At 49.4% G+C, this 23,988-nt stretch overlaps 1 protein-coding gene and 1 long non-coding RNA gene across 4 annotated transcripts in view; both read right to left on the bottom strand.

Annotated features, from left to right (window-relative positions):
- Positions 1-23,988, bottom strand: part of TUB (TUB bipartite transcription factor) — an 81,595-nt gene that overhangs the window by 51,578 nt on the left and 6,029 nt on the right. The window lies entirely within an intron of this gene.
- LOC123809953 lies at positions 12,530-16,155 on the bottom strand. 2 transcript variants are annotated; one of them, XR_006784162.1, is made up of 3 exons: positions 16,096-16,155; positions 13,128-13,212; positions 12,530-12,578 (listed from the first exon to the last, which is right to left on the bottom strand). It is a non-coding gene; the product is annotated as an uncharacterized LOC123809953 (long non-coding RNA). The 2 variants fall into 2 exon arrangements; XR_006784161.1 differs by lacking the exon at positions 12,530-12,578 and adding an exon at positions 12,643-12,809.

Here is a 23,988-nt window from a genome sequence, read left to right as displayed (position 1 = left end):
GTGGAGCAAGTGAAGATAAAATGTTGAGGAAAACATGGGAAGAAAGAGCTCAAAGACAGAAAACAACAGAGCATGTATTTTCTTTAAGGTTTTATAGTTAGAACTTAGGAAAAAGTTACAGAGTAGTGGAATTTTTTTCTCTTTAGTATATGTACCTTTGCTTTGTACTTTGGCCTTGCTTGTTTTCTTTTCTTTTTCTTTCTTAAAAAAAAAAACAGCAACTAAGAGTTACCAGGGGAGGGAACTTAAGGAAAGGATTAAAGAGAAATGCATGAAGGAAAAGGTGCTCAGCTTTATCACTCACCAGGGAAATGCAAAGTAAAACCATAAAACCACCCACTGCATACTCACCAGGAGGGCTAAAGTTACAGGAGAGAAAAGGCCAAGTTTTGGTGATGATATAGAGCAACCAGGACTCACATACTGCTGGTGAAGTGGACCGGAGAACCATTTGGGGAAACTTTGGTAGCATCTACTTGGGCTGAACATAAACTCAGCAGTAGCACTCCTGGGTACACGCCCCATGGAAATGCAAACACACACGCACAGAAAGACACACACAGGAATGCTCACGGCAGCACGAGGCATATTGCCAAATGCTTCTGAGTTCCCCACCGCCCACCAACAGCAGGACAGATGTATCAATTTGCTACAGCCACACAATTAAACACCACACAGAAACCATGAACTACAAGACTAGAGATCTAACATAGATGAATCTCACAAATACAATGTTGACAAAAAGAAGCCAAACTCCAAGAGTAGGTAATAAGTTATTCCATTGATATAAAAGTCAAAACAAGGCAAAATTAATCTTTAACACTGGGAGTCAGGAGAACTGTACGAGGGAGCGGTTACTAGCCAGGGGCTCAACTGGCGTGTCTGGGGCGCCCCGCCCTCGGTTCCTCAGTCTGGGCGGGGTCAGCAGGACCTCCGGACTCCGAACGGCCGGTACGTGCTGTGCACTTAAAACCTGTGCATTTTTGCTTGCTCTCTGCCTGTGGGGAAGCCGGAGTTCAGTCTCACTGCTTCGCTAATAAACTCCCTTTCACTTCAAAAAAATTTCTGCATTTTTATGTATACTATACATATCATACTTCAAAAAAGCTTAAAAATAGAAACAAATCAAAATGCTAACAGGAGTTACCTCTGGGTGTAAGGATTATAGGTAATCTTATTCTTCTTATATTATTTCATGTATTCCAAATTTACTACTAATAAACAAATAATCTTAATTTTTTTAATTTAAAAATTTGTATGTGTTGATTTTAGAGAGAGGAAGGGGGAGAGAAATATTGATTTGTTATTCGGCTTATTAATGTATTCATGGGTTGATTCTTGTGTGTGCCCTGACCTTGGTGTACCGGGACGACACTCTAACCAACTGAGATACCTGGCCAGAGCAGTCTTACATTTTTTAATGTTATTTTACGACACATATTCACAACACATGATGCCACCATGCTGCTCACTGGTGGTGTGAAACTGGCTCTGGCAAGAGGCCACCATTCCTTTTCCTGAGAAGTATCCATTTCCTTTTTCCTGAGCCTGAGCCAGAGGTTCTCAAATCTGTCTGGGCATTAGAGTCACTTGCGGAACTATTTAAATATTCAGATTCTTAGAGCCCTGGCGGGGTAACTCAGTTGGTAAGATCATTGTCCCAATATACCAAGGTTGAGGACTTGATCCTGGGTCAGGGCATTTATAGAAATCAACCAATGAATGCATAACTAAGTGAAACAAATCAATGTCTCTCTCTCAAATCAATAAATAAAATGTTTTAAAAATCAGATTTTGTGTCCCACAATCCCAGAGATTCTGATTTTCTCGGTCTAGAATGGGCTCCAATATGGTGCCTCTCAAGTTTAAAGTACTGGGACTAAGAACTACAGTATCTGACCTGTCCAAGCTTCTGCTTTCCCTGCAGGAAAGGACCCAGGAAAACCTGCCTGGGGCACTGAGAGTCCCTCTCAGGGAAGGTTCTGAAGTGAGGACCATGCCCTAGAATTTGGGATCTTCCTGGGGAAGCAAGAGCTTGGAAAGCCCAGCAGCCCTGCATCAGCCGGACTACCAGAGAGGGAGCTGGGCAAAGCCCTTAAAGCACAGATGTGGAATCAAAGAGCAGATGGACTCAAGTCCTGCTCCGTAACAAGATCGTGACCTTGGGCTTACCCTCCCTGAGCCTCAACTACATCCCAGCCATTCACAGGGATGCTAACACCTACTTCATAGAATCACGAATATTAAATAAGACTCTGTCTGTAAAACACTTACTTCAAAGCCTGGCATCAGTGTGATCACAAAGTTAGCAGTAACGATAGACACGAGGTGTAAGTATCACTAGTACTTCTAGTATTACTGCATTTAATTGCATATTGTATATAATCGTGTATTGTAATATTGCATATAATAATAAATATAATATGGAGATATATTAATAGAGTATAGATAATCCAAATTATGGGAAGTCTGATGTTCTGATGAGTGTTTTAGGAAACAAACCTGTATTTATTATGTCCCCTTTTGCAGACGCCATAAATCAGAACATTCATTCATTCATTCATGCATTTATTCATTCAGTAAAGGATAAGGGTGCAAGTCTCTGAAAGGTTGCCCCACCGCTTATGTGACAATGTGACTTTGGACAATTGATCACTCTGTGTCCCAGCTTCTTCATCTGCCAAATGAGCATGACGACACAATCCAGCCCACAGGGTGGTGTGACTATTGTATGAGTTAATATGTGTAAATGGCTTAGAGCCATGTATAGTTTACTGTAACGTCCAGTATGGCTACTATTATCCACTTGATAGGTATTTATTGCGTGCTTACTGTGTACATGCACTGTAGGTTGAGGACACAATGAGGATGACAGACAAGGCCCCCACCTTCATGGAGCTGATACTTGAATGACAGTAAAACATGTAATTTTCAAAAGGAAGAGCGAATGGGACCTTTCCCAGCCATTACACTGTGTGGGGGCTGGTCCCAGTCATCAAAGCCCTTCATCATATCCTCTCCTAACGTCTCTCTCCAATAAAAATGTCCTGTGACACATCAGGCTCCTTGCGACAGTTTCTGACCTTAATGGAAGAGATGGCTCTGCTGAGGGGCCTGAAGTCCAGCTGCCCTGAGACCCAGTGCAGGACTCAGGCCCCGGCAGGCTGGCTCGACACAGCAAGGTTCCCTCTGAGCTGCTGTGAACGCAGCCCCAGCCAGTCTCACCCCTGTGCAGTGGAGCAAGGAGGCAGCACAAACCCGCAAGCCCAGTGCTGCCCAATTCTGGGAGGAAGGCTCTGCTGCACTGAGCCCCTCTGCTCTGGGCCTGACAGTCCTGGGGACATCCATGCCATTGAAGGGCAGCTGCCTCAGGTCTCCTTGTTTCCACCAGCTATGCCTCCATACCTGCTTTCATTCATTCAGTGCACTTACACTGAGCACCCACTCTAGCCCTCCATGGAGAGTACAGAGCCAAGCAAGAAGGGCCTTACCCTCAGAGAGCTCACAGCCCAGTAGCAGATGCAGATATAACCTATGATTAAAGTTGACTAAGACATATCAGAGTTTAGTACTACGTGCAACTGAAGACATCTGAGTAGGCTTCCTGGAGGAGGTAATACCAAGTCCTGAAAGATAATGAGAAGTTTTATCAGGCAGAGATATGGAAGGAATGACAGGTGAAGCCCTGGGGTGGAAGAGAGCACGTGATGTTGGGGGACTGATGAAGATGTGGGGGGAAGGCAGGAGGTGAGAGCAGGCTGCAGAACATAGCTGGACCCAGAGAGTAAAGAGGCTTTTGTCTCCACCAAGAATCAGGCTTTATGCTGAAGCCTTAGAGAAGCCACCGGAAAACATTACGTGGTGGAATATAATTATATCAGCTTCAGAAAAACCACTCTGGCTTCAGTGTGGCCCAGCCTAGCATTAGACACTGTAGAAAAAAAGACCAGTGACTTAAAAGACACAGAAATAGAAGTGTTCCAAAATAAAACTCAGAGAGAGAAATACTTATCGATGCATTGTGAAACAATATCAAGCAGTTGAACATACATGTAATTGAAGTCATAGAGAAAAAAAGAAAGAGGGAGGCAGGAAAAAGATAGGAGAAAATAATGCCCAAATTTTTAAAAACGTGAATGAAACTATAAACTGACAAATCCAACAATCTCAACAGACCTAAACAGAGAAATGTGAAGAAAACTATATCAAGTACCTTGTAATCAAATTACTAAAAACCAGCAACTAAGAGAAAATCTAAAAGCAACCAGAAAAAAAGAGGGCAGGGGTGGTGCAGATGCTGCAAATAGGAACAAAGAAAAGATGCTGGCACACTTCTCTCAGCAGCAACCGTTCAACCCAGGACACAGGGGAGCAGCATCCTACAGTCCTGAAAAAAATAAAAACCTGTCCACTTTCATTCTATTTTCAGACAAATATCTTTCAAAAATGAAAGCAATTACTGTTTCATACAAATAAAATCTAAGAGACTGCATTGCCAGCAGGCCAACACTGCACAAAATATTAAAAATAAGTCCTTCAGGGAAAAGAAAAATGAGACGAGATGACAATTTGAATATAAATATATGATGAGCATTGGAGATGGTAAATATGCAGGTACATTTTTTTCTTATTACAAAACAAACATAATAACAAAATAAATTCAGCAACATATAAAAAGGATTGTATTATCTTGACCAAGTAAGATTCATCTCAAGGATGCAAAGTTCGCTTATCATCCAAAAATCAATGATAAAGTACACTATGTCAACAGAATAAAGGATAAAACCACATAATCTCCATAGATGCATAAAAAGCATTAGAAAACATCTAACACCTCTACATGATAAAATCATTCAACAAACCAGAATTCAAAGGGAATTTCTTCAACTTGATAAAGGGGCATGTACAAAAAAAACCCCCACAAAAATTAACATCATACTTAAAAGTGAAAAGACAGAAGGCATTCCCCCAAGATAATAAAAACGGATGCTTGCTCTTGACAAATCTATTTGACACTGTACTGGAAGTTCTAGTCAAGGTGATTAGACAAGAAAATGAAATACAAGGCACCCGGATTAGAAAGGAAGAAGTACAACTCTCTCTATTCAAAGGTGACATAATTTTGTATGAAGAAAACCTACTAAAATACTAGTAGAACAAATAAAGAAGTTCAGCAAGCTTGCAGGATGCAAGAATAATATGCAAAATCACTTATATTTCTACACTCTTCCTGGGACCAATCCAAAAAAGAAATGAAATAAACAATTCAATGTACAAGAGCAACAAAAATAATAAATACTTAGGAATAGTTTTTTTTTCAAAAATAAAAGTAAGACAGTTGACTGAAAACTACAAACTTCTTTGCAAGAAATTAAAGATGATCTAAATAGCCCAGACCACTATGGCTCAGCAGCAACCGTTATAGGAGAAAATAATGCCCAAATTTTTAAAAACGTGAATGAAAACTATAAACTGACAAATCCAACAATCTCAACAGACCTAAACAGAGAAATGTGAAGAAAACTATATCAAGTACCTTGTAATCAAATTACTAAAAACCAGCAACTAAGAGAAAATCTAAAAGCAACCAGAAAAAAAGAGGGCGGGGGGGGGGAGACTAGGAATAGTTTTTTTTTCAAAAATAAGAGTAAGACAGTTGACTGAAAACTACAAACTTCTTTGCAAGAAATTAAAGATGATCTAAATAGCCCAGTCCACTATGGTTCAGTTGGTTGGGCATCGTCCCACAAAGCAAAAGGTTGATGATTCCATTGCTGGTCAGGGCACATGCTTAGGTTGTGGGTTCAGTCCCAGGTCATGGCATATATGAAAGGCAACTGATCACATCAATGTTTTTCTCCCTCTTCTTCTCCCTCCATTCTCCTTTCTCTAAAAATATTCTTTAAAAAGTTTTAAAAAGACCTAAATAAATGAATTTTAAAAATACCCTGTGTTTATGTATCAGAAGATTAAATTCTATTTTTTTTAAATCTTTACCTGAGGGTATGGTCTTATTGATTTCAGAGAGAGGCAGGGTGGTGGGGAGGAGAGAGAGAGAGAAAGAGACAGAAATTGATGTGAAAGTGAAACATCAGTGTGCCCTGACTGGGGATCAAACCCACAGCCTTTTGGTGTACAGGACGATGTTCCAAACAACTGAACCACTGGCCAGTGCCAGAAGATGAAATCCTGTTAAAGTGACAATAATCTCCAAATCAATGTACAGTTTCAATGCATTCCCCATCAGAATAACAGCTGGTTTCTTTGCAGAAATTGTCAAGCTGGTCCTAAAATTCATATGAAAATTCAAGGGAGCCAGCACAGCCAAAAGAATCTTGAAAAGAAAAAATGTGGAGACTTCATACTTCCTGACTTCAAAACTTTCAGCAAAGTTACAGTAATCAAGACAGTGTGGCCCTGGCTGGGTAGGATAGGTCAGTTGGATAGAGCTTTGTCCTGATACGCCAAGGCTATGAGTTCAATCCCCAATCAGGACACATACAAGAATCAACCAGTGAATGCATAAATAAGTGGAACAACAAATCAGTGTTTCTTCCTCTCTGTCTCTCTGTCTCTCTCTGTCTCTGTCTCTCTCTCTCTCTCACAGGTCAATTTTTTAAAAAGACAATGTGGTGCTGCTATAAGGACGCACATCAATGCAGAACTGAGAATCCAGAAATAAACACATCTGATTTTTGGCAGGAATGCCAAGACTATTTAATAGGGGAAAACAGCTTTCTCAGCAAATGGTGCTGGGACAACAAAATGAGAATGACCGGGGTGGGGGGGCCTCCTACCTCACATTACAGAGATATACAAAAATTAACTCAGAATTAATCAAAGACCTAAATGTAAGCGCAAAAACTATAAAACTTAGAAGAAAGGACAGGCATAGATCTTTGTAACTTTGGATTACATAATGATTTCTTAGATGTGATACTAATAGTACAAAGCAACAAAAGAAAAAGTAAATGAAACTTCATTAAAATTTAAAACTTTTGTGTTTCACCATCAAGAAAGTAAAAACACAACCCACAGAATGGGATGAAGTATTTGTGAATCATTATCTAATAAAGGAGTTGTATCTAGAATACATAAAGACTGTTTACAAGTTGATAATAAAAAGACAAATAGCCCATTTGAAAAATGAACAGAGGATCTGCACAGACATTTTTCCAAAGGAGATATACAAATGGCCCATGGGCACAGCATTAGTCATTATTACTCATCAGGGAAACATAAGTCAACACCACAACAAGACACCACTTCACACTCACTAAGGTGGCTATACTCAAACTCACAGGCAAACACATATTGGTGAGGATGTGGAGAAACCAGAATCCGCACACACTGCTAGGAACTGAATGTGAGCTGGTGTGGTCACTCCAGAAGACTGCTGGCAGTTCCTCAAAAGGCTGAATGTAGAATTGTCAGGAGCTGACCAACAGTCGACCCTCGACACAGTCGGGTCAGATGAGATGCATCTGCACAGCAGAGGCGACTGTGGCCAGATCTCCTGTCTATCTCTTCCTGTATGCCTGTCCCTGCTAGCAATAGGTAGTGGGATTTTTAGATACCTGTGTGTTATAACAAAAAATCTTCATGATGCCTCTGATTGTGTGCGAAATGACTTGCTGACCACAGAATAGAGACCCCTAGCAACCGTAATGCTGCCTGCTTCCCCTACCTGGGAAGTTAAGGACAAAACTAAACTATGGGCAGACCAACTGCCAGAATGCTGAAGGAAGCTGTTGCTAGGAATGTTTCTTAGGGAGTCACCACTTGAAAGCTTAAGATTTATTAGAGCCACTATCCCTCCCATACCCTGGACAGGAGTGTAAAGAAGCAAGGAGTTCTAGTTGAGAATAATAATCTCAATACATGGAAATAAACACAAAACATGCCCCCGCCCCAGATGTATAAATCAAAAAACCTAGGCAAAAAAAGTTACCTAACCTAGACAAATCTAACCTCAATGGACAATAGCTAATTTCTATATAACCTATAAACCACCCCTTGTACCCTTTTAATTTAGACCAGTCCCTAGAATCTTAATAGACATCTAGTTACTAATTGGCACCTGAAAGTTTGTGCCCGTATAGCTTCCTTGGCTATCTGATTAATGACCCTCTTGGTCAAAATAACCTTTGTTTAATATGGCTGATCTGTGGAACCTCCTGTACTTTTCAGTTATTTCTTTGTTTAACATGATTGATCTGTAAAACCTTCTGTGTTCTTCAAAATTATTTCTATGGTAACTGTTCCTGTTTTAATAATCACATTATGCATTGAATATTGTATAACCTCCCTTATAAAAATAAAGATTGATTTTTCTCGGTGAGTCAGTCGGGCCCAAAAAGCCTGACTGTCCTCCGGCACCCCACTGGGTGTCTTGCTTCATTCGCTTCACCTTAGCCGTGCATCCTTCAGGGACACTGAGACCCCACCGAGGCTGGACCCCGGCATAGAGTAGAGCTTCCCAGAAGTTCTACTCCTGGGTATATGGCCAAGAAAAATGAAACATGATCACAAATATTCATAGCAGCATCACTTATAATTGCTAAACAGTGGAAACAACCCAAATATACACCAACTGATGAATGAATGAATAAAATGTTTATAGCCATACAGTAGAATGTGATCTGGAATGAGAAGAAATGAAGTTCTGATACAGGCTACAAAAGATTAACCCTGAAAACGTTATGCTAAGTTAGGAAGCCAGTCACGAAAGACCACGTACTACATGATCCCATTTATAGGAAATGTCCATAGGAGAGATGTCCAAATCCGTAAGGACAGAAAGCCAATCAGTCGCACAGGGCTGAGGGTGGACAGAGAAAAGTGAGGTGATTGCTAACCAGTGAGGCCGTGGTGTAGTTTTTTGTTTGTTTGTTTGTTTGTTTTGCAGTGGGGGCAGGTGGGGAGTAAACAAAAATCTTCTAAAATCAATTGTAGTGATGGTTGCGCAACTTAAAACTCATTCAATTATACATTATAAACAGGTGAATTGTATGGTATGTGGATTATATCCCAATAAAGGTGTTGTCAATACAGAGATAACTGACTGTTTAAAGCAAAAAGAATAGCAATGCATAGTTTGGTATATAGTTGGGTCCACATCAGAGGTGAAAGAGAAATGCATGACAGCGACAGGTCAGGAAACGGGGGGGGGGCGGTGCTTGGGGGGCGGAAGGCCACACTGATGGAAGGCTCCTACAGTGTCAGGACATGGTGTGGCATTAGTTTGAGGTGCACTGTGGCAAGGTGAAGATGTACATTGTAAATCCCAGGGCAACCACTAAGAGAAACAAACAAAAAAGTCAACAGAAAGAGTTTCAACTAGTAAGAGTGGAGACAAAAGAGAATCATTAACATATACCAAATTCAAAGAAAGCAAAACAAGAAGGGAGACAAAGAACAGATTGGAGAAATGGCACACTAACGGCAACGTGGTAGATTTAAACTCAATCATATTGATATTTAATGTGAATGGTCTGAATCCCCCAAATAAAGAGCCAAACTTGTCAGAATGGGTAAAAATGAAACAACTGTCTCTTTGCTTTCTACAGGAAATCCACTTTAAATATGAAGTCATAGAGGTTAAAGGATGGAAAAAGATACACCATGCAAGCACTAACCAACAGAAAGTTAGAGTTAGTATATTACCGTATTTTTCAGACTATAAGATGCACTTTCCCCCAAAATTTGGGAGGAAATGAGGTGCATCTTATAGTCTTAATGTAGCTTACCTGGCTCGTGGGGGTTGGGAGGTGGCCTATATTATTTATGTTATTAAATATTTTACCACTTTTTTTGCTTCAACATTCTTTTTCCTATTTTCCTCCTCTAAAACCTAGGTGCATCTTACAGTCCAAAAAATTTGGTATATCAGACCAACTGGGCTTCAGAACAAGAAATATTACCAGAGATAAAGGACATTTCGTATTGATGAAGGGGTTAAGTTCTTGAGCGCACATATGATCTTAAATGTCCATGCACCTAAGCACAAGGTTCCAACACACATGAAGCAAAACTGACAGAACTGAAAGGGAAAAAATGAAATGAAGGAGAAAGGTCCGAGGAGCAGCTCTGTCCATCAGCTCCCAGGTGGACGTTGAAGCCAGCCACAGTAATCCGTGAGACCACGGTAGTCACTGAAGCCACCCACCGTGATCAATGAGACCACCGGGGACAAGCGTGAGGGAGAGAAGGGCAGGGCAGAATCCTGAGACACATCAGCATTTCCAGGGAACAGAAGAAAGCCTCATGAAGAAAGCGGAACTACTGATCAGTACGGCGGGTGGGACGGAGAGTAGGGGTCCTGGAATGCAAGGGAAGAGGGCTTCAGTCTGCTGGGAAGTAAGCTAGGAACTGAAAGGCTTCTGCCGGGTTTACAGTAAGAATCCCTGGAGACCTGGGCACAAGAAGCGTGGGTGGTGACGCGGGTGCAGAAGCCAGGTTGCAGTGCGTTGAGGACACAGCAGGATGTGAGAAGTGGAGATAATGAGCACTGACTTTGACTTCAGTAGGCTGAGCTGAGAAGGTAGGAGAGCAAGGAGACTGTAAAGTCCAAGAAATTTTGTTTTGTTTCTTCACTGGGTTATGATGGAAAGAGCCAGAAAAGTGGGGCCAATGAAAATACAGTGAAGATGCCTGGCTGGGTGGCTCCATGGATTGAGCACCAACCTGCCAACTGGAAGGTCACAGGTTCAATTTCCGGTCAGGGCACATGCCCCTCCCCAGTTGGGGATGTGTGAGAGGCAACCGATGGTGCTTGTTTTTTTTCTCCCTCACTTACCCTCTCTCTAAAAACAAATCAGTAAAAGCTTTTAAAAAATTAAAAAGGAAATACAGAGAAGAGAAGGGCTGCTGCATCCCTACATGGCTGTGGCTGAACCATCCAACTTCACCATTAATCACGGCCGCTGAGCTCTCAACCCCAAGGCTGCCTGGCTCCTCACCTCCCTCGTCCACCTACACACAGCACGGGACTGGCCACTGTGGGTGCAGCATCACACCTGTTGGCACCATCTTGCATTGCGCAGTGTTTAAGGGATACCTGCAGAGCCTGTCAACATGAAGAGACAGAGTGGTGTTGGGGGCTCTAGGTAGAGAGGCAACAAATCCCAGAAACGAGTCATCCCAGAAATCCAGCACGGCCGGGAATGCCTGCTGGCCAGCCACCAGCAGTAGATACATAGTCCACATATGTCCAGGGCCTCCATCCACGTGAAGCAAGGTCACAACCAAAGGACCACTCACTCCCTGGTAAGGCTCCTGACTCCCACACAGCAAGGCTCGCTCCCTGGCCTTGAGCAGAGAAAGAGCCTTGAGCAGGGGGCCTATTTTCTAGTCCTGACTCTGCCATGAACTTGCAGTGTGACCCTGCCCTGAGGCCTCGGTTTTTCCTGTTAGACAAGGGGTTGGGTGTTGGATCTCAAAGACTCTTGCAACCTTGACAGTGTATGGGCGGTGGGTTCAGGAAGAAGGCTCATCAGCTCACATCACTCAGAATGCACCTGCGGGAGTTGAAGTCTTCCAGCCTCATAAGAGTCATGCAGCAGTCATCCCCCTGGGGTTCACTACTTGTACACTCCTCTTCCTCTTTCCCAAGAGTCCCTGAAGTTGGCTCAAGCGATATATCACTCCTCCCACCTTTCTCCCCATGAGATTTTCTTTAGTCTAAACAGTACCCTGGTTTGAGGAGGTGTGTAGAAAAGCAAAACACAGGATGCCCTGGCCATGGGGCCATACCTCAGACCCATGGGTCTCCACAGAGCTTCCCCTTCAGGACACCCTCATCACAGACCCAGGCCAACAGCCAAGAGGGGGTGGACCAGAGCCCCAGGGGCCCCTCTGTTTCTCTGGCCTGGTCCCTGGAAGGGCAGGCAGGCTCCTCAGTTGCTGAGAACACTCAGCACCCCCACCACAGCTGAGAAGGGGACCCTATCATCTTGTCTCATTTGTACACAGGGCTGAGCCCCCTCCTTCACAGGGCAGCTGTTTTTTGCCCATCCTTTGGGCCAAAAATACATCCTCCAGACCGTGCCATCAGTAGACAGCAAACAAAGCCCTGGTCAGGAGTGTGGGAGCAGACCCACCTCCTGACTGCAGAACTGAGGCCAGGGGTTGCCAGCGGAACAATTGGTATGCAGGCCTGCGTTTGCAGACGGTGGGAAGGAATTTCCTCAGTGGTCCAGGCAAGGCCTGGCTCGGAGCCCCAGGACAGGCTGGGAAGCAGAGCCCAGGACTCTGGGCCTTCTCATGAGTACCACCTGGTTGGAGTCAGGGCAAAAGGACCACAGGAGGACCCAGGAGGAACAAATGAGGCCACAACAGCCCCCATGAGTGCAGATTTCACTTGGGGGGACCTCATGCTTCTCTGGGCCCCATTTCACATACACACACACCCCAGCATATACGGGATCCACAGCCACCAATCTGCCCATGTCCCACCCGCCACCTCCCTGCACAGTGTCCTGTAGATGGCCCTTTCCCAGCCAGTGCTCCCACCACCCCAGCCAGCTCACCGAGCGATCTCCCTTCCTTCCTTCCAGTACTTCCTCCTGGTTGTTCTCCTGAGGAGGAAAAGCAGGGGTGACTCCACGACCTCGTTGCCTCACCTCGTCATTCCTGCCCCTTGCCTGGCCAGACCGTGGTCATTCAAGGCCTCCTTCAGGGCCTCGGTCTCAGCCGCTTCAGGTGGGAGTTAAGTGGGATCAGGGTGGAGGGTGTTCCGTCGGGTGCTCACTCTGTGGGGCCCAGGACAGCAGGCAGGCAGCCCAGAATGAGTGAGGTCATGACCAGAGCTGTGGGAACGAAGCATGGGGCAGGGTGGAGGCTGGAAGGAGCAGCCCACCAGTAGAGGCAGAGGGCAGGAGCGAGGTGCTGCCCAGGGCAGAGGCCTCACTTGCTGTGGAGGAGCCCCCTGAGAGCCTGGACAGGAGAAGTGAAGCCTCCTTGTTCACCTATGTAGAGCTGATGCTTTGGAAGGGATGCAAGGTGGGACCCCATGTAGTGATGGGGGAGGGGAGACCTTCGAACTACAAAGGGGTGAGGTTATTGAGGGGGTGGAGTGGATGTGGAGTGGGGCCCATGGGCTAACAGTAGGGGTGTTGAGTGCTTACCGATCTCTTCGATGGCCCCGTTTCAGGGGCCCCAGTGTCCTCTGTTGCTTTGAATGCTGAGATCCCATGGGCCGGGGGGTGCCTCCTGGTAATGAAATCCCTGTCTTGGCAAAAGGGTGCAAACCCACAAAGAAAGCAAAGGGATCCTGGGCCCTATGACAGCCAAAGCATGGGTAGAGTTTGGGGGCTGTCCTGTCTGGGCTGCACACAACCACCCAGGCCTGGTGCAATTCCTTGTCTCCCTCGGCTCTGTCCTGAAGCTGCCATGAGCCACAGGGTGTCTTCCCCCAACACTGAGGCAACAGTTAGACTAACAGCCATCACTGATTCATTAGGATGTGGGAACCCTCTCTGATGCTCACAGTCTCCCTGATAAGCCCTTCAGGACCAGACTGAGTCCCCAAGGCCTAACAGCCATGCCATTCAGGGACACCCAATTACTAATTTCCACAGCAGCACAGAGAGGGCGATCCCTGCATCTGGGGTTACTATAGCAACTCAGGCAGAGCCAGGTGCACTGAGGACAAAGGCCCCATGTGGAGGACCACATTCACAGACACTCTCTGTGGCCAGCCCTGTGCTACGCAGGGCTCAGCAGCAGGCTCTGCTGTGGGGGAGGCACACACTGTCCCTCTGAGGGACAATGGGGATCTAGGATTTCCTTGTCTGTGTCCACAGCTTCTTGTCCTCTCTCCACTTGCAAATGTACCTAGGTGATATTGTCCCTCACAGGGCGTCAACTCCTACTACCCTTATATCAAGAATGCCCATGCCTGCATCGCGGGCCCGTCCCTCTCCTAAAATCTAAACCATCTTCCTGCTCTCTGGACACATCCCCCTGGTTGTCCCACAGCCCGGCACACTGAGGATGCAGTGTGGGACTTCCTGGGAGTCTGAGCCTTCATCTTATGTATTGTCTCTGTGAGTGACATCCCCAGCCCGCAGGCAGGCATCACCATAGCTTCCTGCCTTCCCTGTTCCCACTCCCCTGCCAGCCTGGACAACCATCAAAGCTTTCTGAAGTCACCTACCCAGCACATCTCGCCTGCAGCCACTCCTTCCCTAGCCCCCTCCCCGCCGTGGGAGGGCCACCCTGTCTGTTGCCCAGACCTTGGCATCAGGATGGTGGCTGCGTCCAGTGTGGGCCCCTCCAATCCATCCTCCAGTGGCACCAGAGTGAGCTACAGGCTATGTGCAAACCTGACCCTGTCCCCTGACCCCTGACCCTGCCTACACCCTCCAGAAGCTCCCCACTGCTTCAGGCAGCGTCTAAGCTGCAGCGGAGTCCTGCCTGCCCCCAGCCTTGTCTTCCACCAGGAGCTCACTCTGCCTCCCTTCTTGCCCGCCCTGGGCCACACTCTTCAGTGAGTGCCTAGAACAATCATCCGGAATCTTGGGGATTCATTTTCAGATTTCTGAGGGGAAAATACACCTAGATGCAAAACCAGACATTGCTGACCCCACCCTGACTAGACCTTGGAGGCCTCGGCCCCTGGTCTGCCAAACAGACAGAGAAGGACTTGGGGGAGGTTGTAAGGGGCTGGCAAGGAGGGCGAACAGGTGAGCCCATGCTGTTAATGCTCATGGCCTCCAGAAAACAGAAGAACCACAGACTGTCAGCTGAGAAGGGCATCTGACCCCCTACCCTCCAGGTCTCAGATGGAAAAACCAGAGGGAGGAAGGGTCAGAGCCAGGCTTCCCAACTCTCAGTCTGCCGTTCTCGCACTTTGATACAAGTCTCAAAGCTTCGAAGCCAGCACGGAGAAGGCAGCGCGGAGGGATCCTGAGCAGCCGCACTGCACACTGCACACGGCAGCTCCAAGAGGAGAAGTGCATGCGCAAGACCACCGGGGACTAGAGACCTCATCTCTCTGTCTCTCACAGGCTCTCAGATGCCTCTGTCCTGCTGCAGGCAGAAAGGACTTCCCAGTCAGAGCCAAAGGGCATCTCAAAGCTGATACTCAGGCCCCCACTTTCTTAAGTACAGTGTCCTCCCTGGTCCCCTTCCTACCCAAGACCTCAGGTTTATGCACTGGGCCAGACCTTAACCCAGGGAATGTGAACCAGGAAAAAGTTGTGTCTACTGCAAGGGAAGCCAGCTTCCTCCAAGGCGGGCTCAGCGACACGACGCCCTGGGGGAGCTCTGGGAGAGGGTGGACAAAAAGAATGAGGGAACTTCAGCTCTGAGTTAAGGGCATCCCTCCGGGGTCACACCTCCCAGGCAGGAAGCCCTTTGAAGCGAAGCTGATGGACAGGTGATTCTGAAACCTCTGCTGCACACTTCCAGCGTCGGAGTGCTTGCTTACTCTTTCCAGAGCCGTCCCTCCGCCTCTGCGGCTGGCAATTTCTTCCCTTCAGATCAAGCCCAAACACACTTCCCTTGGGCTCTGGTTCTGTCCTCCAGAGCCCTACAGAACATGGCTCTTCCGGCTGTCACAGCACTTTGCAGGGTTACGGCACTTTTGCAAGTCAGCAGATTTAATGGTGAGTGAGCACAGCCTTTGAAGGCGGACACTACTATTGATATTTCTTAGAGGAGGAAACTAAGGCTTGGGGGAAGTGACCTGCCTCATCAGTGGCAGAGCAGGCGCTGGGTGACCTACTCACCAGGCTGGTGGCCTGGAGTGTGCCAGCTCTGAGGTGCTGTGGAGGCCTCAGAAGGGAGACTGTGGAGAATGGCACGGCAGAGCGGGACACAGAGTAGCCTGGTGACCTTGGACCTAGGCCTGGACCTTGACATGGCAATGCCTCAAGTCCCAGATACGATTTGGTGTCCTGGGCACCCCTTCCATGTGGATCTTTCTGAAACAGTTAACCCTTGGACCAGCTGAGCATAGCTGGGGGCGGGGCACAGGGGGAAGGGACACAGAGTACAGTAGGGGTGGGGGGTGCATTCTCTGGAGACAGGTATGCCTCAGCTTACAGATCCTGCACGGCAAAGCCAAGCCCTTCGGTGAATCAGACCTACCCTCTGCAGAAGGCTGGTTAGCCAGCATCCATGTCTACTTCAGTGTTTCGCCTCCCTGTCACAAACAGATCATGACAGTCTTCCATTAGCCACACGCTGTCCTCTCCCTGGGAGGGATTCAGGTAAATACAATTTTCTCCATCTCCACACATGTCCAGCAATGTCTTAGATTCCTCTGAGATTTGTGCATCAGCAACTCTCAGGCATGCCTGTACTTATCCCTCCCTGGCTGGACATGATTAGAGGAGTGGAGCAAGCCCAGCTGCTCGGTCCTCCAATTCGTCCCTCCAAAGGGACCAGAGCAGTTACCATGGCAACCTGCAGCCCCCGCCCCCCCCCCCCGCCACTGGAGGTGTCTGAGGCTGAAGCAGGTCTAGAGGGACAGACTGGAGAGCAGGCATGGACATGCAAAGAGGATAGCCCACGATGGGGCCCCAGCCCAGGCGAAAGCTGAGCCCCAGTCTGAGGCAGTGGAGGGAGAATTGAAGGGACAGGGCTACAGGGCCCAGCAGGAAGTGGGGGAGTAGGGCCAGGACTGGGGTGAGCTGAATGAGGCATTCTCCTGGGGTGCAAATTTTAAGAAAGTGACAAAATGCTCAGTGATCAAAATAAATGATATTTAAATCAAAATGAATGTAAATATATACTCAACAAAATACCATTTTTTAAAACAAAGACAGGGTCCTGGAGGGCTGGAATTAGGGTGTGGCAAGTGACACGGCGGAGTCCTGCAAGCCAGGCTGGACCCTGTCTTCACTATATTTTTTATTTTGTTTACTGCGGATGTTTTTACATTCACTTTGCTTTTTAAAAATTATTGTATTCATGTATTATTTATGTGGATTACCGAGCTTTTTGGTGCTCCCTTAGATTCTGTACCACAGTAAATGCCTCACTTACCTCACCCTAGTCTCAGGCCTGGAGGGGAAGACAGACCGAGTTGGGGGCAGGGGTAGCCTGATGCAGCTGAAAGCAAATTATAGGACAAGGAGCCAGGAGACGTGAGCTCCTGCCTCTCAGTCCTGACAGAATCAGATTCAAATTTTACAAGACTTTGCAACTTGAAGATTGTTGATGGGGAGGACAGGTGCCTAGCAGGCACATGGCCCCCTACCTGCGGGGGTGACAGTGACTCAGAGGGGGGCTCCCATCCCCTGCCCTCCCTCAGGTGGCTGTGGAGGGAAGGGAAGGGGAGAAGGAGGAGAGAAGAAGGGGAGAAGAAGGGGAGGAACGGAGGTGGCGGCAGTTTTGCACGACTGGGAGCAGGAATGGCAGATTAATTGCCTGAAGCTGAGAGGCTGTTGATAAGTGTTACTAATAATCAAGCTTCAGATCTGACACCCAGCTCAGGCTGGGATTACTGTTTTGAATGGAAATCGAACCCAAACCAGTAATTACCCCAGTGAGTGATGCCAGTCTTACTCTGGAGCCTGTTCTAGGCAGAGAAATGGCACCTGCATGTAGGTGTCAACCCATCAGGGAAAGGATTGCTTCTTCAAGGGGCCTCCTCCCAAGGGCACAAGCTGGCCTGGCCTCTGCTTACTCAAAGGGACACAGTCAACAGAAATACCCACCTTTCTTCCTAGGAACTGCAGTGGGGAGGGGCGCCCATCCATCAGCCACGGCCGCTAAGCAGAATCCAGACCTCAGACCTCACTCCCAGTGGCAGCCCCACCTTGGGCTGGGTGGAGGCCCTTTGTGGACGTTGTCCCTAGCTGTCAAAAGCAGTTTCTGGGGTCATGGAGGGGGCGTGGCTATACTCCCAGTACAGATGCAGCCCTCTAAGCCTCTCTCCAGACCCCTTGGACAGCCACAGCCACACAGTTGTTCCCTGTTAAATGGGGAGGCCCCTGGAATGGCCTGAGCTGTGGCCAGGTGAGGGGGACAGGGCCACCATAGGTGTGGAGCTCACCGAAGCCTCTGTCTCCCCTCAATGAACTGTGTGTGCTTGCTCCCTGTGCTGGACGAGAGCAGGGATGTCTGGAAACTCTCCCTGTAAACAGGCAGCATTCTCCCACCACAGCCTGTGTCTCCTCGGTGCCTCTCATCCTACCTAGAGGTAGGATGCTGGCACCGCCCAGAACCAGCCCTGAGGGGGAAACGCTGCTCCTGCCTCTGCCCAGCCCCCTCCCAGTGTACACTTCTGCCTGGGCCCTTCCCCCTGGCTTCCCAGCAGGGTAGCTGAATGCTAAGAGGCATTCACCACACACACTTTGGTGGTTAACAGTGGCAGCATATCATTCACCACCAAACACCCTCTACCCTCTCTGCTGTGCCAGGCGCTGCGGCCCAGAGGGGAACAAGACAGTCCCTGCCCTCAAGGAGCCCTGTAGAAGAGGACAAATAGGCAGGTAGGAACTGATCACTACAACTGCAGGTAGTCCTGAGTAAAAATGCCCTGAACTACAGAGTCTGGAGACATTGATGAGCAGCCTCCGCAAGCAGAGTTGGTCAGGCCAGGTGAGATCCAGAGTGCATGTGACCACTGCCTTTGTGACAGGCTGGAATTAGACTCGTGAACCACAGGCAAGTGTCAGAACACTCAGTGCCCTCGCTGAGCACGAACCGACACCTCGAGGGTGCCACCTAGTGACGGCACAGCAGGAATGCAGTTCTGTTTTTGGGCCCTGAGATGTCCCTCTGCTCCTGTACTTCCCCTGAAACAGAACCCCCTGAACTCAGCTGTGCAAAGGGAAATGGGAAAGGGGTCCAGCTTTGTTCACAAAGGCTCGGGACTTGGAAGAAAGGGGCACAGTATACCCCAGGATCTGGAAGTTGTTGGGCAGCAGGCAGGGGAGGGGCTGTGCCTTAGAATTTTCTGGTCCCTCAGCAATGTCTCCTCACCGCTCCAAGAGCACCTGGGCTCTATCACCCAGTCTTGGCGTGGCCCCAGTCACAGGGAGAGGTAACAGGAAGCCCATACCCAGAACTGGTCTGCTCAGCCTCTCAGGTGCTGTGACAGATTTGGGGGTTCCAGAGAAGCTGCGCTCACTGCTTCTCTAACTCATCCTGCTCTTGTGGCTTAGGAAGGGCCTCACGTTCTTCTTGGGGTCAGGCAGGGGTGCTGCAGGGGCTCAGCCCTCAGCTCTCAGGCACCCCATTGGATTCTACAGCGCTTGTGGCCCCCATGCATTTTCCTTCCTTGCCAAGCAAAGGAGTAGTGAGGCGAGGTGAGGTGAGTGGTTCCCAAAGCAAAGTGCCCAGGCTGGAAAGCCCTCAGCCTGGGGGAATCTAGGGGGGTGAGGGATGCAGAGGAAGGGAAGAGGAAATGTGCCCAGGTGTGGGGGAGAGGAAGGAGACAGGCAAGTGTAGTGTAAAGGGGAACCTGCACTGGGGAATATCTGAGGGGGGTGGGCAAACATTTTCTTAAAGGGCCAGACAGTAAATGTTTGAGGCTTGCAGGCTGTGCTCAACTGAGACAAGTGTGAAAGCAGCCACAGACCACATGTAAACAAACAGGCGTACGTGTGTTCCATTTAACTGTTTACAAAAACACGCTGCCAGCTCACCTGGCCACAGTTGGCCTATTTAACCCAAGCTCACTGCTCCCCACAGTGGCTGTCCATGCCCCACCACCGAGGCCAAGTAATACCTTCAGCCCAAGAAACAACCAAAAGTACCTGGCTCTTAAAGGGACTGCCAGCGGACTTCACCGCTGCCTCCCCTCCCAGAGCAAGGTTGGAGGTGGTGTCCCAGGAGGCTGGAGTAAAGCCGATCAGGGTAGTGAGAAGCTTGGCGGGGGTCCCCAGATCCCAGGCTTACCCTGTCTCCACTTCCCCAGGCACTCACCTGCAGTGGGAGGCTCTGAGCAGCCTCAGCTACTCCCCTTTCTTCCCCGCAGGGGCCGCTCACAGTCCAGCTGAGGTCCCTCCAGCCCCTTCCCAAACAGGAAACCCCCAAAGGCAGGTGGGGGGATGGGACTGAACTGCCCCAAGGACAGGCCACGGGACAGATGACACCCCGAGGAGGACGAGGTGGCCGGAGGGGGGAGGAGGTGTAACTCAGCACCGGGACCCAGGGGACCAGGAGAGGCCAGGATGGGACCGACCACTGCCCCGCCAGGCTGAGCCCGGCCGGCCCCCACCCCGTCCTGGAACGCACCACTGGAGCCTGCGCCAGCCTCCCCACCCGGGCTCCGGGGCCCCGTAGGTGGCTCCGTGGCGAGAAGATCGAGAGTCCTAAGCTCAGGCGGTCCCTGGCTTCTCCAGTTACACTAAAAGTGAGACAGGGGAAGATGGTATCGAGGCCTCGCAGAGGCAGCGCGCGTGCTCATCCAACATTGATGGGGCCCCGGACTGCCCCAGAGCCCCTCATGGGGGACAGGGTCCTGGCTCCCAAATTCTTTGGGAAGGGCCCGAGGGCAGGAAGGACGCACACCGAAACTCACCACCAGCGTCACACAGGTACTTTTCAGTTCCTGGATCTAAGGACTCTAGCGTGGGGAGGGAGGGCGAAGGGGACGGGAGGGAGTTTGCCAAATCCTGGGCCAGGGGAAGGGACACTGTGCCCCCCCACCCCAGTTCCCAATCCTAACCCAACCTCCGCCCCCCATCCCCCCCCCCACACACACACACACCACCTGGCGAAGGGGCAATAGAGGGAGGAAGAGAGAGAGGGAGCAGGCCAGTCTCCTCCCCAGCCCCCACACAGTCAGTTCCCTTCTGCAGATCCGTCTCTACTCGAATATGCACCACTCGCACACATCCACATAGCCACTGGGTGGCGCACACGCCCCTCCCAGCAAAGGCGCCCCAACTCATCAACATACATTCAACTGTGCACACACGCCCTGGCATAACACACATGCCCCAGATATACTCTCACTGGTGTACACATCCACTTGCACACACGGGGAAACACACTAATGGAAACCTCCCAGAGGAGTCTGACCCATCACTGTGTCTGGTCTCTAACCCTTGGTGATGGAGAGGAAACACCGCCCAGAATGTCCCACCCAGGGCAGACCAGACAGTGGGCGGAGGGTCAGTGCAAGGAAAGTGCCCTCCTGGTGCCCTGTGGCATTCCTTGTGTGGTGTTTAGTTGGTCTGCAGTGCCCAAGAGCGCCTGGAGGCACAGCCAGGTTGGGATTATGTCTTTGCTGACAAATGCGACCTTGCAAGAAGATAATCCTGGCTCCCAGTTACCCTGGTGCAGCTTCTCCCTGGCTCCAAAGGTTTCTGGACGCTGGGACTCTGTCCCCCTGACTTGAACTCTGTGCCCCTCATTCTCACACTAGGTTCCAGTTGGCTGGCATGGTTCTCTAGTTCACCTGTGGAAAGCTGTCTCCCCTGGCAATAGCATGGGCCCGCAGTTCCCTAAGGCCTGCTGAATTCCCCACAACCTGGCCTGGCACTCACTGACAGGACCCCTCTCCTCTCCCCCTCCCATACATACACATTAGGGCTTCCTTTGTTTAAAAGAAACAAGACCAGAGCATCTGCCCAAGGCCTCAGAGGCGGCCGACTGGGAGCACAGGCCTGACCCAGACCTAACTGCTCCAATGGCAGTAGAGCCCACGCTGCTCAGGACAGACAGAAAAGGAGCGCATCTCTCCCAGACATGCACTGGGCAGCATCTCCCAGACGGGACTTGGGGTCAGCTGGCATGTATCTACCACGAAGGCACAGGGTTTTCCAGAGTGAGGGAGTTTGATGTAGGTAGATGCCCGTGAGCCCCTGCTTGTCAGCTCTTCTCCAGGCTGTGGGCATAGCTGGCCCTTCCGTTTACCTTCCGTCACAGATACGTTGTCTCTGCCCCAGGGTCTTTCCACTTGCACGCACCCCACACATGGGAAACAAAGGTGCCTGAAGACTTCAAACCTCTGTGTGGGCCAGTCCCAAAGGTCTCGGGAAGTCCTTGCCTCACCTCCATGGCTGACGTCTCTCCCCGCCCCTTATCATCCTGAGCCCCAACCTCCTGCCTCCTCCAGAGCTATCCCTTCAGAGAGCTTGGTGCCAACCCTTCCCATTTGCCCCACCCAGTCAGTCACCTCGGTCTGAATGGCCAGAAATGCACCAAAAGTTGCTAAAAGCCCCGGAACAAAGCAGGGCCTCCCATCACCAGCCTCTGGTGGCTACCCCTGCCAACAACCCCTACGTTGGCACTGCCATGGCCGGGGCATCCAACCCTGGCCTGCCCTGTTCTCATCCCTCCAGCCTGGCCCTCCCGATTGCAGAACACACACTGGGGCCATCGGTCATGGCTTATAGCTCCCCAGGACTGCAAGCTCGATTAGTCAACCAGCCCGCCCTTCAACCTCAGGGGAAACAGGTCCTGCTCAGATCCAGAATGGGAGTGAGTAGGGCAGGTAGAATCAAACCCTGGACTCCTGACCCTCTTCATAGTGCTCTTGCCAACCCATTGACCTGCTTCAGAAAACCCGGTGCACAGAGAGTGAAAGCATTACCACCTTATTTCAGACGCAGCCACCCCCAGGCCTGGCCTGCCCTGCTGCTGCCCGGCCCTGCCAGCTCCGCTGCTGATTCTGACCCCCACAGTCAGGGCCGGAGTTAGCCGGCTCGCCCCCACGGGTCCCTCTGGGGTTGTCTCTCTACAGCTGTGACACGGGCCCAAGTGCTCAGAGAGGACTCTGTTTCAGCTCCAGATCTTCCTGTGACTTCTCCCCTGGGACTAAAGGCCCAGTCCCTGTTGGAGACGCTCAGTCTTGTCACCCATGCCTCAGGCACTGGCTAAAGTCCCCCGCCCTGGAGTCCTCATCTGACCCTGCTCCTCATCCCTGGCCTGGAGGTTCTGTAACTGTGTCCCTGTCACATGAGTGGTCCCAATTGTTAGCTATGCCTCTTCAGTCCCTGGACTGCCTCCCCAGATACGGTCTTAACCCGTCTCAGCCTCCCCGCCTCCCTACCCGCTCTCCTCGCAGCGCTCCTGGCTACACTGGGGCAGGGCCTGCCTCAGTCACCACGCCTGTCTCTGTGCCTAGGAGTGGCCTAACCCTCAGAGCCCAACCGACGGAGAAGTCCTCTGTCAGTGCAGTAGCCCTGCTATGGGCCAGGTGAAAATAATAGCAACAGCTAACAATGAAATAGCACTTACTACATGGCAAATGCTGTCCCAAGCACCCTACACTTATTAAGCCTTATGTGTATTAGCACATTTAATCCTCACAACCACCCTATGGGATGGGCCCTGATATTACATCCAACTTAAAGATGAATAGCTCACAGCTATTCAGTAGCTTTCCTAAGGTCACACACACGTACTGTGCAGGTGAGCGGAAAACAACTCCAAAGGAACAAGGGACAACTTTCGGGAACATTACAAAGCAGAAGCCAGAGCCGCAGCTCAGCAGCACCCAGACACTGAGTCTGGTGTCCCCTCCCTGCCCAGCCGCACCCCAGCCAAAAGGATGTGGCTTTGCTGGCACCAAGGTAGGCTCAGAACCAGGAGAGCCTAACTTTTGAAAACAGAAGCAACATATTCTGTTAGTGTCGAAGTCTCTCAGAATGGCAAAGTGAGCCTTCATGCAAAAGGGCCACCTTCACAATAAAACTGTAGCTGCTTCTCAACTTGACAGAAACCTGGCCGTGGGGAGAGTACGGAAGGAAGTTATACCGGGGCGTGTTGTAGAAACTCCCAGCCACTGTGGTCCCCTTGTCTCCGATAAGCTCCGGGTCAATTACATTAGGAACTTCACTTTACCTAATCCTATGGCCCATAGGTGTCTGGTCTGTTTCTGCTAATTCACAGCCCACCTAACACTGTACACAAACATGATCTCCTTCACTGTAAGAAAAACAGCACCATCGTTTTACAGATGGGGAAACTGAGACTGAAGAATATTAAATAACGATTTACTTGATACAATTCTAAACTGTTAGGCCTTTGTTTCTTTTACTTTTACAAGTGGCAGATATGATTTTTATAATCACCCAA

The sequence above is a fragment of the Phyllostomus hastatus genome, unplaced genomic scaffold (genome assembly GCF_019186645.2).
Source record: "Phyllostomus hastatus isolate PE091 unplaced genomic scaffold, TTU_PhHast_1.1 phas_scaffold_585, whole genome shotgun sequence".
Classification (NCBI taxonomy): Eukaryota; Metazoa; Chordata; class Mammalia; order Chiroptera; family Phyllostomidae; genus Phyllostomus; species Phyllostomus hastatus.
The sequence above is the reverse complement of the archived record's forward strand: the minus strand, read 5'-3'. Positions and strand labels throughout refer to the sequence as shown.